The 18,758-nt window shown below is 33.6% G+C and overlaps 1 protein-coding gene across 5 annotated transcripts in view; it reads right to left on the minus strand.

Moving 5' to 3' along the window:
• Positions 1–18,758, minus strand: part of PDE4D (phosphodiesterase 4D) — a 1,062,771-nt gene that overhangs the window by 517,810 nt on the left and 526,203 nt on the right. The window lies entirely within an intron of this gene.

The following is an 18,758-nucleotide window of genomic DNA, read 5'->3' on the forward strand; positions in this document are numbered from 1 at the left end:
GTAAAAAGACCCATACATACTGCGCAATGGTATTTGAAAATCAGAATTCACCAAAAAGAGTTACAATATTAAATGAGGATAGTTTTGCAGATGTTTTAACTTCCCATTTTCAATACGATATACCATATTTTATTGTATAACATTCTATAACACTGTTCCCTCAGGGTGACAAAGATCCTTTTAATAAAAGTATGCATTGAATATCTGTAAAGAGTAGATACTTTTTGTATATTCACATAAATGTTGGACTTGTCTTTCACTATAGAATCCATAAGCTCCATTATGGCAGTGGTGTTTCATATTTGTAAGGCAAAAAGAATGGGATTCAAAAATTGCCTCTGCCATGACCTAGGTGTTTTGATCTTAGGCAAATCAGTAATTTGCACTAATGCCTTAGTGCCCCATTCAACTTTTTAGGAGTTAAACTTCCTAAGCAGATAGAATTGGATTGGGAGGAAGAAAGTTTCCTCACTGCCATTTCCCTATATGAAGGCATGGAGATCATTAAAATTTTTAAAAATAAATAAAAATAGTCCCAAACTTCAAAATATGGAATACCAAGCCATTATACTAAAAGTTACAAGGTGGATTTGATTCTTTATCTGACAAGCCATATATAGTTGGGCAAGCCACTGCAACACTGAGAGCCACAATTTCTTTATCTGTAAAATGGAAAAAAAATACCTGTACTACACTCCTTACAGGGTTTTACAGGGAAAACTTTTTTTGTCAAACCTCCATGTCACATATAAACAAGAAACCTGGCTTTGTCATTTGCTAAGTGTGTAACCTAGGATACAGTAGCTCAGTGGATAGAGTACTAAGTCTAGAGTTAGGAAGATTTGAGTTCAAATCTGACCTCAGACATGTTCCAGCTGTGTGACCCAGAACAAGTCATTTAACTTAACATTCATTCGAAAAAGAAATGGAAAATTACTCCATTGTCTTTGCCAAGAAAACCCCCAAAGGGCTAAAGAAGGATCAGTCATGATTGAAGTGATTAAACAATAACAAGTGTGTAACTATGAGGAAACCAATTCAATCTCAATGATTCATTTCCCTCACTTACAAAATGAATGCGAGTTAAAATAAATGATCTCCAAAAGTTTTTTTTCTAAATTTTATTTTATTTTTTTAAATACTGCTTACAACTCCAAGTTTGATGATGACCTCCTCTTGGCCAAACCCCTGAGGTCTCTTCTGGAACTCTCAGCTTCCATCTGACATCACTAACCATTCTCTTTATATTAAAATTTTATTTCCTATGACACTATGCTCTTTTGATTTAAAAAAAAAATGGGGGCATGATTTCTTAATTGATTCAATAAATATTTTAAGTACTTACTATGTGCAAAGCCTACAATATTTTAAACACTCACTGATTGCCGATACACTTTAAAAATAACATATCTAGAGCCCTTTCTCCTACTATTTCAGGGGTTCTTAGTTTTTTGTGCCAGGGACTTTTTTTTTTAGCAGTCTGATGAAACTTACAAGTTCCTTTTCCAAAGAATCTTTTAAAATGCTCAAATTTACAAAGTAACATAATCACATTGAAATGATCAGATTTTTAAATTGTATTTTTTATTTTTGATGAGGGAATTGGAGTAAAGTGCCCAGTAGAAAATGTCAAGTGAATGAGGCTGGATTTGTAGTCAGAGTTTCCTCACTCAAGGGACAATGCTATAGAATATACATACATATGCACACATACACAGGCATGTACATGTGTATAAATGTGTGTATATACATGTGGACACATAGGTATATTTTAAAGTCTTTGGTTCTTGGGTTAAGAACCCTTCTACTTGACTTGTTCTTCAGGAAATTCACCTACCCAGATGCTTTGAAGTCTGAATGTGTCTGATTTAAAAATTCCTCTCTCTGACTTTTTTTTACTCTCCCCTCTGCTGCCCAATTGCATATTAGTGGGGGGATTATATTTTCCCATCAAGTGTATTTTTTTTGTTTGTTTTTGTATTCAAAAGCCTATGTCCTCAACACATATTAAGTGTCCATGTATGTACTATGGTACTCATCAAGGAAAACACGAAGTTTAAATAAGATATAGGCCCTGTCTTAATAGAATTCTTAGACTTGTGGTAGAATAAGACTCAAACTCATAGACAACTGCAATACATGATAATATATGAGAAGTGTAGTGGAAGGTATAGGTCTTCCTGATCTAGGAACATGAAAGGAAAGTTCAGTGGTAGGGTGATAATTGAGCTCATTTTACAGTAGGAGTAGGTCTTTGAAATGCAAAGAGAGGGATGCAAGACATTCCAAGTGTAAGGAACTGCAAAGGAGTAGAAAACAAGCCATATTCATGGTAGAATACAGGTGAGTGTGATTAGATGGTCAAAGTAAAAGGGATTATATGAGATGAAATTGGGAAGTCAGGAAAGTATCAGCGATGGAGGGCCTAAAATGGCAGGCCAAGTAACATTAACTTTATATTTTAGGCAAGGGAAAAGCTACTGCAGGTATCTGAGCAAAGTGACCTGGATGGATCCATGTGTAAGAAAGGATGTGAATGAAATTTCTAAGGAAGAGAAGAGAGAGAGCAGAAAAGACAGCAAAAAAATAAACTTCTGGGGGCAATATACATTGAGATCTTTTAAAAATTGAAAAAAAAATATGAGGAACTAATAAGAAACAAGGAAACAACAGGCAGAAAAGTTGAAGCAGAACATAGGTGAAATCCAATGACCTTTAAAATTCCTGCCTACTCTGGAATTCAGTAATTCTGTATCATCTCTGAGAATACTTATCTAAGAGAACTCTGATGAATACTGTTTTTCAAGAGGATAAAGAGACTCAAAATTGTCAAGTAAAAGAGTTTAAGGATAGCAAAAAAAGGTGGGGGGCGTGGTGGGATGGGGGAATAATTGGATTTAGTTAACCGGAAGTAATTAGTGGCTCTATACTGTTAAAAAACCATTTTGGAGAGCAAAATTGCCATTTGCAATAAGTGTTGTATAACTGATTACACATTTTGAATTAATGATTCTATTGCTAGGATTTCATCCCCAAACCATGATAAAAATAAAGATATTTTCATGCAAAATTATTCATTGTCATTTAATCATAATATTAAAAACATAAGAGGTCACCTATATGTTCAACAAGTAGAGAATGACAATGAATTATGTCATAATGTAATCAAATATTATGGTTTCATGACATGATAGAAATAAACCTCTTATGGAAATATGGAAAGATGTATGAGAAGTGATGTCACGTGAATTCAGCAACTTAGAACAGTGTGAACATTTGCTGGAACTATATTCAAAAGAAAGGAAAGTAAGAAGTGGCACAGTTTCAGGCAGAACTGGGAGAGGCCATGGGGGGAGAATATTGTTCTGTATTAATTCCTTAATTTGTGTTTTTACTAGATCAAATGGCTTTCTTAATGGTAAAATTAATAATAATTTTTCAAAACCATATCTTATATAATGCTTTATAAAGGGTCACTTCAAATGTATTCCTTTGTGATCTCCTTTGTCTGACATCAAAATATATGGATTTGTTTAGTCAAGATTTCTATTCTGAATACTTAAACAGCCAGAAATTTATTTTTTTTAAAGATCAATGGCCTTTTTGGAAGTGATGATTGTTATTTTTGAAAATAGTTAACTTTCTGTATCAAAAAATTAGTCTTAAGGATGCCGAGAAAGTAAATATTGATTTTAAATCATTATTAGCAAATCACTGTTTAATTAATATTTGGTCCCTTTTCTAACGTTTATTATACAATTATAAAATCCCTGGGTTGTGGGCTTCCACTTTATTATAGGAATAGCACCTTTCTTGTGTACATCTATGGTAACACTAGAACCATTAAACATGCTTTATCAAACAGGCTTCATGTACTTCTAGAGTCTGGGTCATTTCTAAGACTTCAGAGCTTTTTGTTTTTGTTTTTTACAGAAATTCTATAAAATTCAACTTAGATCTGAAAATATATTTCTATTCAAAGAGAATCTATCTATACCCGTTTAGATCTGAGATTACCCTAGGACCTGGAGGGCTCCTTAGGTGTCACTGTCTGGCAAACTTAATCTGAGATCACGTTGATGGGTCTCATCTGCACCCAGAGCCAAATTGCTTTTCTAGCTTAATCTATTTTCTTTTACACCTGAGGCTTTTGAATTGCAGCTAATTTGCCAAGATGCAATACAGGATCTAGTTTCACAATGATTATTTTCTATGTCCAATACATAATGGGACCTGGAAAGCTAAAGCTAACCATTCATCAACTGTTTCTAGGTTTAGCTTGACCTGACTCAGAAAAAATGATTTTTGTCTGTGGAAGCTACAGACTATATAATGTTATCTATTTTTGGAGATCTTAGTAAACCTTCCTGCCAGCATGTTCAAAGAATTCTAAGGAGGTAGTCACAAAGGTAGCATGCATATATATATTATATATATATATATATATGCATGCATACATGCAAGCATGCTTGTGATACAATGGAAAGAGAGATGGATTTGGAATCAGAGGATCTGGGTAAAAATTCTACCTCTACCTGCCATTTATTACCTCTGAGACATAAGGCAAGTCATTTAACATTTCTGGGCCTTAGTTTCCCCACTTGAGTTGATTGGAAACCTGATCTCTGAAGTCCCTTACAGCTATAAACACAGGATTCTGTTCTGATATTTCTAACCAAAACAGATAAACTGATACAATTAGTATGTCTCATTCATTCTGTTCTCGGTCTTATACCTTACAAACAATGAAAAACCAAGGCAATTGCCCATTATGCCAGGACATCAATCCTTCATCGAGTTATGCTATTTTTGATAAATTTGACACTTGATGATTCTTTGATTCTTCAAATGTATCATCAAAGAAATGGAACTCATCTGTGGACTCATCAGTCACCCATCATCAAGACACCATGGTATCAGAGGACAACAAAAACCTCCTCTATGCAATATCTGTCCTTACCACAAATCTGGAGAAAATCTGATTTTTTTATTTTAAGAGTAATAAAGAAAATGTCAAACTCTTGTTGCTGTTTCATGCTAGAATAACCTCTGTCAATGTATTCCCATGTGCCACTAGCTTCATAGGATCATAGATTTAAAACAGGGAGGGAATTTAGATTTCTAATCCTCTCAATTTTTATTTATAGTAAACTGAGACTTGGAGATGTCAAGGGGCTTGTCCAAGGTCACACAGGTAAGAAACAACAGAGCTAGATTAGAATTTATTTCCTCAGCTCGAATAAATCAGCAAGTTTTAATGATATCATGGTATATTGAGAAAACAATAAAAAAAATTTAAAAGACTTTTAATTGAATAGTAGAGAGGTATTATACTGATAGGCTAAGTCTAAAATCTAACAAATGAATCAGTAATAAGTTTAATTTGGGACAAATATCAGTCATCCCATCTCTATTTTCACTGCATGATTGTGTTGAGGTTTTAGAGGAGAGTCATGGTTAATGATGGCTGACACTATTCATATTTTGGAAAAAGAATGGGGAAAAAAAAAAAAACAAGTCTAGGAAATTAACACCTAGAAGTATCAATAAGGCGATATCTTAAAGATATTGTCTTCCTTTGATAGTTGTTCACCTCCAGACAATAACAAAGCTATTGTTCCTGGCACATTTGTCCAGTCATAGTTTAGTACTTTGCAAAATAAATATCCAGCCACAGTAATGGATTGTCTAAAGCTATTTGCAATATTCCAAAGAATTACTTTTAGAGCAAAATGAAAAGATTTTTTTAAGTTGAAGAAAGAAGAAAAGACACACATTTATACACATACACTTTCATTTTGCAGAAAACCAGAGCCTAAGCTGTCAGAAAATGATTAACGCACAAACGTCCTCATTATTTTCAAAAGAATGCACAGGGAGCCTGAATACAGAAATGCCTTGGGCATTCCCAGTGCTCTGACGTCAATTCATATCAAATTCAGATAACTTGCTCTGTCAGCTGCTTGGTTCTCTCGGATTCCGTGAGAATCCAGCTCTCTTTAAATTTTCAGTTCACACCACTATGTCATGGTACCTACATTGAAGTAAACCTTCTTTAATCTCTTTCCTCATCTCTTTATGTAAGATTTACATAATATGATGAACTCCTTACTGTTCCCTTCAATTACATTCACCATTATGCAAAGGATTATTCTGTTTTGTTTTCTTTTTGAGAGGGGAGGGGAGATTATTTAGCTTGGTTTTGGGAACAGCAAAAATACCACACTGTTGAAATTCAACTCATATAGATTCATGAATATAATTTAGTTGACAAATCTATAACATGTGCCACTTATGGGTTTCTCAAAGGACTGTTGCCTAGGAAACCATATTCCTTGATTCCTCCATTTGCCCTCCCCTTCACTGCCTCACCATTCTATGTGACACTATCAGAAGGAATAGGGTTTCCTTGGTTGCTTCTACCAACAAAAAAAAGAAAAGAAAAAAGAAATGGAAAAATGTGAATTAAAGATAATTTTATTAATGAGAAAGACCTTTTGTTGTTTGACAAAGCACCACATCTAAATCTGCAACTTTGCAGTAGAATCTTACTATATGGATGTTGTTTCTCTCAGATTAATGATTCTTTACAATCTCCCTGGGGGATACTATGATATCTGATAAAGGACACAGTATGAAAACCCCCAAAGATCTAAAAGTAATAATGTCATTTCACAGCAATTATGAAATATCTAATATTTAGAACACTTAGAGGTGAGTAGTTAGTCAACATTTATTAAGCAGCTGCTGTGAAACAGACATGGAATAAGGAATCATGGGGAAACAATAAGAAAATTCCACCACCTCAGGTAATCTAATTATAGAATTTAATAATCTAATGATAATTTCATTTTTTATAATCTTGAGAGTTCACATTGGATATCTATTTGTATAGCTTTCCACACCACAAAACAGTCAAAATATTAAGAATTATTTAATCAAATATCAAAATAGGACTAGTTGGCCAAGTCTGTGGTTGCCTTGGGCATTGCACGTACATAGCATGGAGATGCAATTTTTTTTAAAATAAATGCATTTATTTTTACATAGAATAATCTCACCCTCCATGCCATCCAGTGAGTTTTTCTCTAATATCATGGATACAGGTTCCTAGTGAAGTCTCAAAAGCCTCTGGCTGATAGTAAGCCAGCAGGGGCAGGCACAATTTCCAGGATAGTCTAGTTTTCCAATTGTGTTTGATAGCAATGCCTTATTCCTACTCTATCAAGTGATCTCACATGGACTTCCTTTCCCAAGAAGTACCAAGAGAATGGAGATGATAAACACGTTTGGGTTTTTTTCCCCCCTAATGATGCTTAAGTGCAGCTGTGTTTTTTAGAGGACCTAGAAAACAAGTGCTTGATTAATATTGTCTATCATCAGGTTATGATTCTTTCCTCATGCCAGAACTAAGAGAAAAGGGATTTTATTTGTTTACATATAGTGGCTGACAAAGCCTTTGGTTTGTATACGGATAAAGAAGGAAGGAAAAACTATAACAATGAAAAAGTTCATACGAGCTCTGGCATAACACAGACTGCTGGATTTGGCATTATAGAGCCTACATCTGAATCTGAGCTCTACTCATATGATTTGGGATATGTGACAACTTCTCAAGACACCGATTTCCTCTTCTTTAAAATAAGAAGGTTTAAGTTAAATGACTTCTAAGGTTACTTCAAACTCTAAAATCACTTCTAGCCTTGACCAGCTATTCTCAAACTTTTTGGTTTTGGGTACTTTTTTACTTTTTTTTTTTTTTTTTTTGCTTTGGAGGCAATTGGAGATAAGTGACTTGCCCAGGGTGATACAGCTAGGAAGTGTTGAATGTCCAAGTCCGAATTTGAACTTAGGTCCTCCTGAATTCAGTATTGGTGCACCATCTAGCTGATGATATATTTTATACTCTTAAAGAAATATTGAAGAATCCAAAGAGTTTTTATTTATATGAGTTATATCTAGCAACATTTATTGTATCCGAAATAAAAGTTTCTTTATATTATTATGAAAATGTTCTTGATATCATGACCCTCTAAAAGGAGGAGGAAATTCTTAGACTATGATTTGACAACTACTGATATAGGATATGCCTTTTGGTTTGTCCCATCTTCCTTCCATAACTTCCTTTTGGCAATTTCTTGCTCATTGGGTAGGTGGACATCTTGAAAAGTTTCCAGCATAAGCAAACAAATTTAATACTGGAAGATCAATGAAAAAGAGTATTTTAAAATCCATTATAATTCCTTTGTTTTGCTTTGCTATATATTTTATTTATATATAAAACATTTAAATCATTCAGCTAATACAAGCTGAGGAATTAAAGAAATATGTATTCTGCAATATTTGAAAAATGAAATTTAATTCTCAAATACAGTACAAACTAAATATGCTATTTAGACATGATCTGAGAGCATCACCAGTGGAAACACCATTTCCTTTTTAATGTAGTCTACAAAGTACTTTTGCAATAAAAGTGCTAATGGTGGCATCATTGTGCACATGGAAAATAGTCTGTTAATATCAAGATATTTACTTCTGTGAGAATCACCTGGATTTATTTCCACAAAAAGGCAAATTGTTAATATGGAGCTAGAAGAGAACTTAAAAATTAGTTTATACATGAAGCAAATGAGAACCAGATAAGAAATGGATGTTACAATGAAATATAATCATGAAAGGCAGAGAAAAAGAATTCCATTCCAACCTTTCAAATTACTTGTGAAACATTCTAGAAAACTAGTTTTAGGAAATTAGGATGCACTGGAATACAAAAAAGAATGTATTGCCAAGATGGGATATTTTTGGATACATTAGGATTGATAGTTCAGCTGGTATGTAAAATTTAAGGGTAAGTGGGAGGGAAGCAGATGTAGAAACATCTGTTTTTTTTCCAATGGTGATGAATCATAAAAAGGGAAGGATGGATTAACCTTTCTGGTAGCTGTGTGTGTGTGTGTGTGTGTGTGTGTGTGTGAAAGAGAGAGACAGACACACACACACACACACACACACAAAGACAGAGAAAGACACAAGAGAGAGCTTATCAGTTTTGTTCAATTTCTGTTTTAACATCTAAAGCTCTACCTACTCTTTCCAACACTCTCAACTCCTGTGTTCTCCAGTGCCATTCTTTTGTTTTGATCCATTGATACAACCCTGTGTCTCTGTTAATGTTAGAATAGTTCTTTAATTAACTGCAATCTAAGTAGAAGAGATATATGAAAATAGTTCACTTTAAATATTCTCCTGAAGGCTAAGGAGGGTTACCAGGGGAGGTTTAAAAATCATAACCAAGGAAATCTCTAGTGCAAAATAAACAGTTGCTATTCAATAAGACTCCATTATTGGTTGTTTTAATGAATGCCCATGCTCATCAAATAAATGGAGTCCGAGGCTTCCTCTGAAGGAAGCACAATTGAGAGGAATAATGGAAAGAGGTGTCTGTGTGTCTGTAAGCTCATTCTCTGACTTAATTGGAATCATGAGGTTTCAAAGAAGGAAAAGAAACTGACCTGCTAGGACTAATGTTAGGGAACCTTCTATTAGGAGGGATAAAGTTTCTAGTTGCTGGAATACCTCTTTTCTCTTCTAGTACTGCAGAGGCTGTAAGGGGTATTTAATTCTGAGGATGAAGATGTATTGAGCCCAGGGCATGTAACCTGTGTCTGGAACACCTCCCCAAGGCAACATTTATTCAGGGTAGGGTGAACAGAATCATAGTGGGCAGTGACTAAGGTGCATAGAGTAACAAGAAAATAACAAAGAAGTAGTTCAGGAACAAAACGTATCATTTGGTATATTACCACTAGAGAAAAGAATAACAGAAGATATTGGCTACAAAAGTCAAGTATAATGGTAGAGATTGGAGCTTTAGCAGAGGATGGCTATGATAACGTAGCTTCAGAGTAAAGATCTGTGGAAAGGATAATTCTGAATGGAAGAATCTTTTAGTAATGATACAAGTAATATAGCAAAATGGCTAAAATCTTTTTCATCTCTGGAGTATGAGTTTTCTAGGGGACTACTCCTTTCTTTATTAGTGTGTGAGTCTATGATATACTGTACCCACTTTTGCCTAGGGGATTGGGAACTATTCCATTGTTTAATCTTCCCTTGTAATATACTTTGATTTTCTGTCTTAAATAAGTATTCATGGTAGTTTTTTTAAAGTGATTTATGGCGCTTTCCTATTCTATTAGAGAAGGCACTGGGTGGGAGCACAAACCAACATTTTCCCCTTTCTGAACCCTAATAGTGCTATGATTCTACAGCTGAGTGGAATACTTTACGCACTCCCCTAATCCACCTATTTTTTGAAATATTATAATTCAAGATGATTTTTCAGTTGGTTTGTAATCAACCAAAGTTTGGCTCCTAACATTCAAAGTTAGTTCAAATAACATAAATATATCCTCATACATTATGAAATTTGCCTCGCCCCTTGATGCTTTTATTTTAGTGATAGAGAAGAGGATGTCAAATTCTGTTAGTACCTAAAGATATACATAGGACTAGAAAGTGCTGGAGAGAAGAAGTAAAAAAGAAAAATAGAAATGGCAAATAAGAGGAAAACAATATGGACAACATAGGGAAGTGAAGGATTCTGAAAGTACTGTGTAAAGGGCTGAAACCCTGAATAGGTGCACTGGAATCAGACAATTGAGCACTTAAGGCTAATTACTTATTGGACAAAACTCTATTAGCATATGCTTGGAAAATGGCCCTTCTCACTATTCTGTGCTGGCTCGATCTTTTGGTGTATACAGATAATTGTAGGAGGGATTAAGAGGTGGAGTAAGACAAGCCAGAGTCACTTTGGAGGAGGACGATGAGGAGAGAGGAGGTTGGTGGTAAGCCTTGTGGAGATTCGTCCACCTCCTATACTTCTCCCTCTAAAGACTAAGGACTTTTGCTGATCCTGAGGTCAACAGGGACCTAACTTGGTATTCACAGTACTGCCCACATTTTGCACCAGGAAAATGACAATGAAATAATAGAGAAACCCAGAGACATATCATTACTTCATCTGAAAAAAAAAAAAAAAAACCCGGATAGATTAACTAATTAGCCTCTGGAACTGAGAGGGTAGTATATATTTTTTGTTAAATGGTTTTCAGTCATGTTTGACTCTTTGTGACCCAATTGGAGTTTTCTTGGCAGAGATACTGGAGTGGTTTGCTATTTTCTTCTCCAATTCATTTTACAGATGAGAAACGGAATCAAATAGCATTAAGTGACATATCCAAGATCACACAGCTAGACATGTCTGAGGTAAAATTTTAACTAAGGAAAATGACTTTTCCTGACCCCAGGCCTGGCACTCTATGCACTATGTCACCTAGCTGCCTCAAATAATTCTGAATTATGCATACATTCTAGTGAATGGCATCTAGTGCACTTTCCTAAGCTTTATTGGGGGCAATCTTTGAACAAAATGAGTGGGAAAATCCTTCTAAGTGTAAGCAAATAATTTTTGTCATGAACTAATCTTCTTAGCTAATAGTCTGAAAAGATAGCATTTCTATTTAATATATCAAAAAGTCTAAAAATGTAAACTACATATATTGTAAGGTTGAATTTTTTAGAAGCTTTGCAACCTTTATAATTTCATTAACATAGTCTACTTACTCTTTTGGTACCCATACAATTTTAAAAGAAATAGAGTAAGGCCTGACAGTTAGGTAGATACTTGTGAGAATTTTGGGAACAACATTGACAATAGCCACAAGAAATGGGAAAATTCTTTTGAAAGGGATAACCATACAGATGGGATCAGATTTCTTGTAATACCAAACTAATGAATTTGCTAATTTGCAAGGGAATTTTTTTTTTTAAACAAGTAAATAGCTTTTTTCTCATTTAACTGGTAGTAATAATGGGTCTTCCCAGCTATAAAAGAAGAGCTCTAAAATTTTAAATTATGTGCTTAATAAAATTTCTGTTATTTCTATTAAGGTAATGAAACAATAAAAATAACATATATCATAGGAATGTACTTGATTATAACTAGAATCCAAATAGAATTTCTCAAGTATTTCTGTACTTATAGGCACTTTTCTACACCAAACAAGAAATTAGTTACTCTTATAAATCTGATACATTTTCTTTCCTTTCTCTCTTCCAAAATACCTATTCTAAAAGTAAGCATTAGATTGAATATATATATATATATATATATATATATATATATACACCCATATATGTGTATGTATTACTATATATTTATAAATGTCTGTCCATATATTTAACCCAACTATTTAGTTGAAACATTTAATTCAACTGTAGATTATTTTTTTTCAATATTATTAACTTCTTCTTTGATGGAATTAAACTATTCTAAACCAATTTAAGTATGTAGAAATGTATCCAGCAGTTAAAATACTGATATTCTTTTAAAATTAAACTAAATATTTAAAGTTTTGTATAAAATAAAAATTTCAATTTGCAGTTGATTCAATCCAGTGGCTATCTATTGAGTACCTTGACCTTTGGATCATACATACATAGCTAGGAATTATCTGCCCTCACAGACCTTGTAATCTAATAAACTGATCATGATAAATTTAATGAGTGATAACAGCTAAAAATACATTTTGAGAAATTTCCATATCATCCACAATATATAAATTCTTGAAGAAAGTGTTTAAATGATTTTGAATGTAACTTTCCTCAGGGTAGGGATTGGTTTCTTGTTTGTTTTTTCCTTTTATTTGTCTACTATTATTATTAATATTTATTATTGTTTTGTTTATTTATTGTTCTTCTTTTTTTTGTATCTTCAGCAATAATTTGCCAGAATATCTGGCACAATATAAGTGCAGACTCAGTACTTGTTAACTCAATGGAGGATGTCATGGTATTCCAAAGATACAGTGTATAATCAGCAGTATTATACAAAGGACAGTTTTTTAGAGATCATTGAATCCAATGTCCTTGTGCTTACAGGTAAGGAAACTGAGGCAAAGTCAAATGAGCTTCTTACCACTACACCAATCAGCATTAAACAGCTGATATATGAACTTGGGCTCTAACCGTGAATCCATCTCTTTTATTGTTACAGCATATTGAATACACAATATATCATTTTTTTAAAATTAGAGTTTAAATACTAAAGCTAGAAGTAGTCCAATATCAATGAAGCTAAAATATTTTAACAAATCTATTCTATGTTTTAATAAATTCAAGCATAAGAGAACTGAGCACACATATTGTTCTCAGCTGCAGACACAGTATTACCAAAGAATGATTCTTTCTCATTTTTGGTGAATACTTTATCAAGTATTTTATCAAGAGTTTTATACTGTAAAAATACACATATACTATGGGCATATGTATATATATATATACACACATGCATACACATATATTTATACACAAACACATGTATAACACATATGTATTGTATATACATAACAGTCATCTATCATCTCTGTATGTATGCATGTATGTATGTATATATCCTGTGGAATAGGAAGAGCAAGAATGATCCCATTTTAAAGTTTAAGGAGTTCATTCAAGTTCCCACTGCTAGGAACTGTTTCAGAAGAGTATAACCTCCTTGAGGAGTTTCTTTCCCATTCCCATCTCCAATACACTCATGGTTTCCAGTACACTGCTTTTCAAACTCTAAATATTTAATGAATGCCTATTGAATCAAGTTCAACCCAGATCTTTGGTGTCTATAAATATTATTTCTACCATGCTATATTTCCTTAAGTTTGTTTTTTTTTTTACTGTTTTCAATTTGAATAAGGACTACTTAAAATTCAAGTAATTCTTAGCACCTTAAAAGATGAACAACTCCAGTATTTTGGAGTACCTTTTTATGTCACCATTTAAATGCAAGTATTACTAGGTGAGTCTCATGAGACCTCTTCTTTTGTAGCTAAAGACTATAGCATTATTATATGATGACTTCTTTATTTGTTAGGTCCTTAGAATATACAGAACAGAGTACACAAAGCAATAAAATTTGGTATTCACTATCTTTTGGCAGGCATAAGAAAAAGATACTAGAAGATGAACTCTTATTTGCTGTTGATAAAAGATGTATGAATAAAAAAAAAGAGTCAGCTCATTTTTATTAAAGTTCTTTCTATGTATTCTGCTATCTCTTTTCTTTTAAAAAATCCTTGTAGACCTTCAGATTTAGCAGTCAGTTATACTCAGAGTGTATTTAGTTTCTATATATAATTAAAGATGTAATTTCTCTAGTGACTCCTTAGGGAAGGCCATTCACTTCCTCAGTCACTTTTAAGGCTGCAAAAGATTCCCAAATCAAGTTCAGATTAGTTTGGGAGGCTACCTGATAGCTACCCAAAAATGCTACCTTACAATGTAAAAGTAAGCATTCTGATGATAGGAAGATATAAGTATCAGAAAAGTTCCCACTTAGGCAGGCTGGGCAATGCCTAAGCTTTCTTTAACAGAGGTCTCATGGCTAAAGAATTTTAAGCTATAGAATGCTGGGCTTGGAGTTGGGAAAAATCATCTTCCTAAGTGCAAATCCAGCCTCAGATACTCTTAGTTATGTAACTTTGGGCAAGTGATTTTATCCTGTTTGCCTCAGTTTCCTCAAGTATAAAATGAGGTAGAAAAGGAAATAGCAAGCCATATCAGGATCTTTGGGCAAATCCCAACCATGTTCAGTCATGACTAAAAAAAAAAAAAAGAAAAAAAGAAAAAAAAAACTTCATGATTCCAGGTCACTGCACAATCTAGCTACTCATCAAAAGAAGTCATAGTCAAATTCTAGAAGCTTTTCTCACTCCTTCACAAGTGACACTCAATGAGATCACCAACCCTGAGACACCTCCACAATTAATCACAGACTATAAACTGACTAGTTGGTTAAAAAATTCACAAATTCCCTTGAGTGGTCAATGACAGAATTTATAGATTTTAATATTACCTTGTATATCTTAATGAGCCTCTGAAAAGAAAAAAAATCACCTACACCTGTCATATATTAGGTTAATTCATTTATACTACTTTTGTATTTTCTTTACATTAAACATGATGCTTCTTCTATTAAGATCTAAGCTGTATGTGGGGAGAAACTGTTCAGTTTTATCCCAGCAGCTAAAACAGTAACTGGCATATAATGCACTTAATAGATCCTTATTGAAAGGAGTTGTTGAATTAAATGAAGGATTCCCAAATTGTAACCCCAGTCATCACTCTGTATCACTTAGGAAAATGTTATTTCTGAGCATTGAACACATCCATAAATATGTATGCATATTTATGCATGATTTTGCATACTTAATTAGGTTTCCATCACCCTTTACCTGAACTCCTGGCTACAGTCTCCAAATAGGTCTCCATGCCTCAAGACTCTTGCCATTCCTATCCATTCTCCATATAAAAATCAAGTGATTTACCTTAAGTGCAGATGAACCTCCTACTCAATAAACCCCAATGATTTTGTTATCTCTAGAACCACGTATAAAATACTGTTTGCCTTTTAAAGCTTTTCACAATCTGATTTCAACCTGCTTTTCTAGCCATAAATACACTATCCACAGTCATATTAGATTTCTTCCTGTTACTCAAACATTAAGACCATCTCTCAATAGCATGCCCTTTCCCTAGCTGCCCCTATATGTAGAGTGTTCTCTCATCCGACTTAAGCTTCTTGGAATCTCTGATTTTCTTCAGAATTCAGTTCAAGTAAAACCATCACTTCCTTGGTTTTTTTCCCTTCCAATTAACTGCTAGTTTGTCCTTGCCAAGTTAACAATGAATCTATTTTTGCATATATCTATGTCCATTTGTACATATCTATTAATATGTGAACTGATTTTCCCCATCAGAACATAAACTTTCAAGGCAATGACTAACTTTTGTATTTGTATCCCTAGTTAACATAGTGACTGGCTCCTAAAATGTACTTAATACATATTTGTGGATTGATCGACTGATTATGGTATGTTGAATATTATTGTGTGTATATGCTGCTCAGTATATTCCGGGAATGGATCATCCCACACAGTGGTGTTGAGATTTGAAATTGCCTAGAGTCAGGTGGACCTCCATCTGGTAGTATGTAGAGATGAGAAGTTCAATAATTTTTTCTGTACCTTACTTGCTCTATTTCCTTGCTTCACACTAAGTGCATCCCTCTAATTCATTCTAATCACACTCTCTTAAAATGATAATTTATTAGTAAACATTTTAAACTCTCCTTCTTATTCAAAAAATTGGCCTCAGTTGACCTTTCCCGCTCAGCCCACTCCCATCAATCTATATATCTTAATGGTTTCAGTTTCAGCAAAACCAGGGACTCTCACCATCCACCCACATTCCCTAAAAACTGTAAATCCAGACAGATGGAATCAGACAAAATGGTGTGATTTTTTCCCTTTGGTGTCAGCTTGACTATCTTATTGCCTAGAGCTTACTGTCAGGTATGACAATGGAAATGCAAGCATTCTTCAAAATCTCCCAAGACATCTTTTTGTAATAGGAATTGATGGATCTGAAAATATAATGTATTTATGAACCACAGGCTGTTTCCCTAACCATTCAGCGACTTATTTCTAAAGCATTTATTTTCTGCTAAAAATGTTGCATGTGTGCATGTACACACATGCATGCATGTGTCTATGTGCATGTGTACACACACATCTATCTGCAGATACAAATATATTTTACCCACCTACCTCAAATCTGGTAAAAGGGTTCAAATAAAATATACTTGCAGAAGAACAAGACATTTGAAAAGAATGATAATCCTTTTCTGAAAGTAGGTAGACTTCTGTGCAACATTTGAAAAATTAAAGTAATATTGGAAAGTAGTAAGAGCTCATTCTTTTTTACCTTCCCTTATTCTGAAGCTAAAACAATGATTAAATAACCAGTCTCTTTAAGCTATAAATAGAGGGCAAATGATTTCTTTCTCTAACAAAAGAGCAAATCCACATGCAAGGGACCAAATGGTAGATGCTTTAGTGATTTAAATGTATAATTGGAATGTTTTATAAGCATCTTTAATGAGTAGGCAAATTACTAAGGGCTAAGACACAAGGGACAGCTACAGATTAATATAGCAGGGTATTTTAGGATCCAGTAGAGTGGGAGGGTAGACAGAATCCATGTTTATTTTTGAAAACACACTAGTGTAATGTTTAATCTATTTCATAAGAATATATTACCCAGAAAGGGGGATACTGATTCTCATGAAGACAAGTAAAAAACACATTGTTCTTTAAGCAGTGACTCAATCACATCTTCATAATCTTAACAAACAGTGCTGTCAAAAATTAAATGGTTAGGCATAAACATATGGGAGAAAGGGTGGAAAATAAACTAAGCCCTGACACTTATAGACCCAGTTATGATGAGAGAAATGTTTCCATAATGGGGGACTATGTCTGCAGTGTGAAGCTGTAAATGTAATGGGACACAGTGAGATACTATAATGATGTAAGTGTTGCTACCTGGTGAGCAATAAGAACAACAACAGTAGGGGAAAAAGAATATCAGTTGTCACAAGCCCTTGAACTAAAGCTGCAAATATAATTGTGTGTTAGACATGTACTGAAATAGTTTTTTCAGCTGAACAGCTGGTAAACTTTGGAGGGACTGCCATGTTAATGCGATAATGAATTATTTATCTCAACATTAACTATTAGCTAAAATTGGGTTAGATTTTCAGACTTTGACCATCTGTCAGGGTAAAGTTGATGTCCTAAGTAAACATACAAATTAGATATGCCAACCTAGATTTAAGACTTAAAAGGGTCCTTAAAAAATCTAAATTGGCATGGCATCAGGAAGACTTGAGTTCAAATGCTTCCTCCTGATGCATATAATTTGTATGGCAAAGGCTAAATCATTTAACTTCTCTATGTTGTAATCAGCTTTGTAAGAATATATATTAAATAGAAATTGTTAACCTACATCAACTGAAGGAATTTCCTTAAAGAATTTGTTATAACAGTGAAATCATAGGTCTAATCCCCATCCTATATTGGCTGTAGGAAAAATACAAAAAAAAAGAAGAAAGATCAAATGAGATATTTGGAGTTTTCCCCTTTCTTATCTTTGGTATTGATTAGCATTATATAACATCTCTTTCTATGTGAGCACCTCTAATTATTAGAAAGAATCATTTATAATTGCCAATAGTTTATAGCAATCTATTCAAATAGAAATAATCACAATTCAGACCTTCAAAATCCCTGAGAGGAAAAGATGGAGAGAATATCCAAACTTCCTAAAAATCCAAAAAACCACCTGAAACACTAGGAGGACACAATTAGAGTATACCTTGAAAGACTAAGCTGTGTCCATTAGTGCAGATGATTTATTTATTTATTTGACCATAAGGCGAAGAATAGTAAGATGAAACTTTTTATTTCAGAGTAAAATTACAATTATCTATTTGTAATTCTTTGTATTTAAAGAGGATTTGCATAGACACAAGCAAAGACACAAGAAAGAAAATATAATAAAAAAAGTTTTCTTGTTACTTGATATGCCTGGTCCTTCTAGACTGCAAATATATATGTATATATGATGATCTCTTGTTACTGAAACATCAGACTAATGATCAAACCAAGTTCATGTGGAAAAATCAAAGGATGTCAATTGGAATTTAAAAAATAAAATAGTGTCATCATCAAAAATTCTCTCTGATTAAAAAAAAAGTGCTTTAAAAGAATAATCCATTAGAAAGAGACCAAATTTCCTTACCTGCTAAATACTCAATTTTCATTTAAACATACCTTGTCCCTGAATTCAACTACCACAAG

This window comes from Sarcophilus harrisii, chromosome 1 (assembly GCF_902635505.1).
Source record: "Sarcophilus harrisii chromosome 1, mSarHar1.11, whole genome shotgun sequence".
In the NCBI taxonomy this organism is placed as follows: Eukaryota; Metazoa; Chordata; class Mammalia; order Dasyuromorphia; family Dasyuridae; genus Sarcophilus; species Sarcophilus harrisii.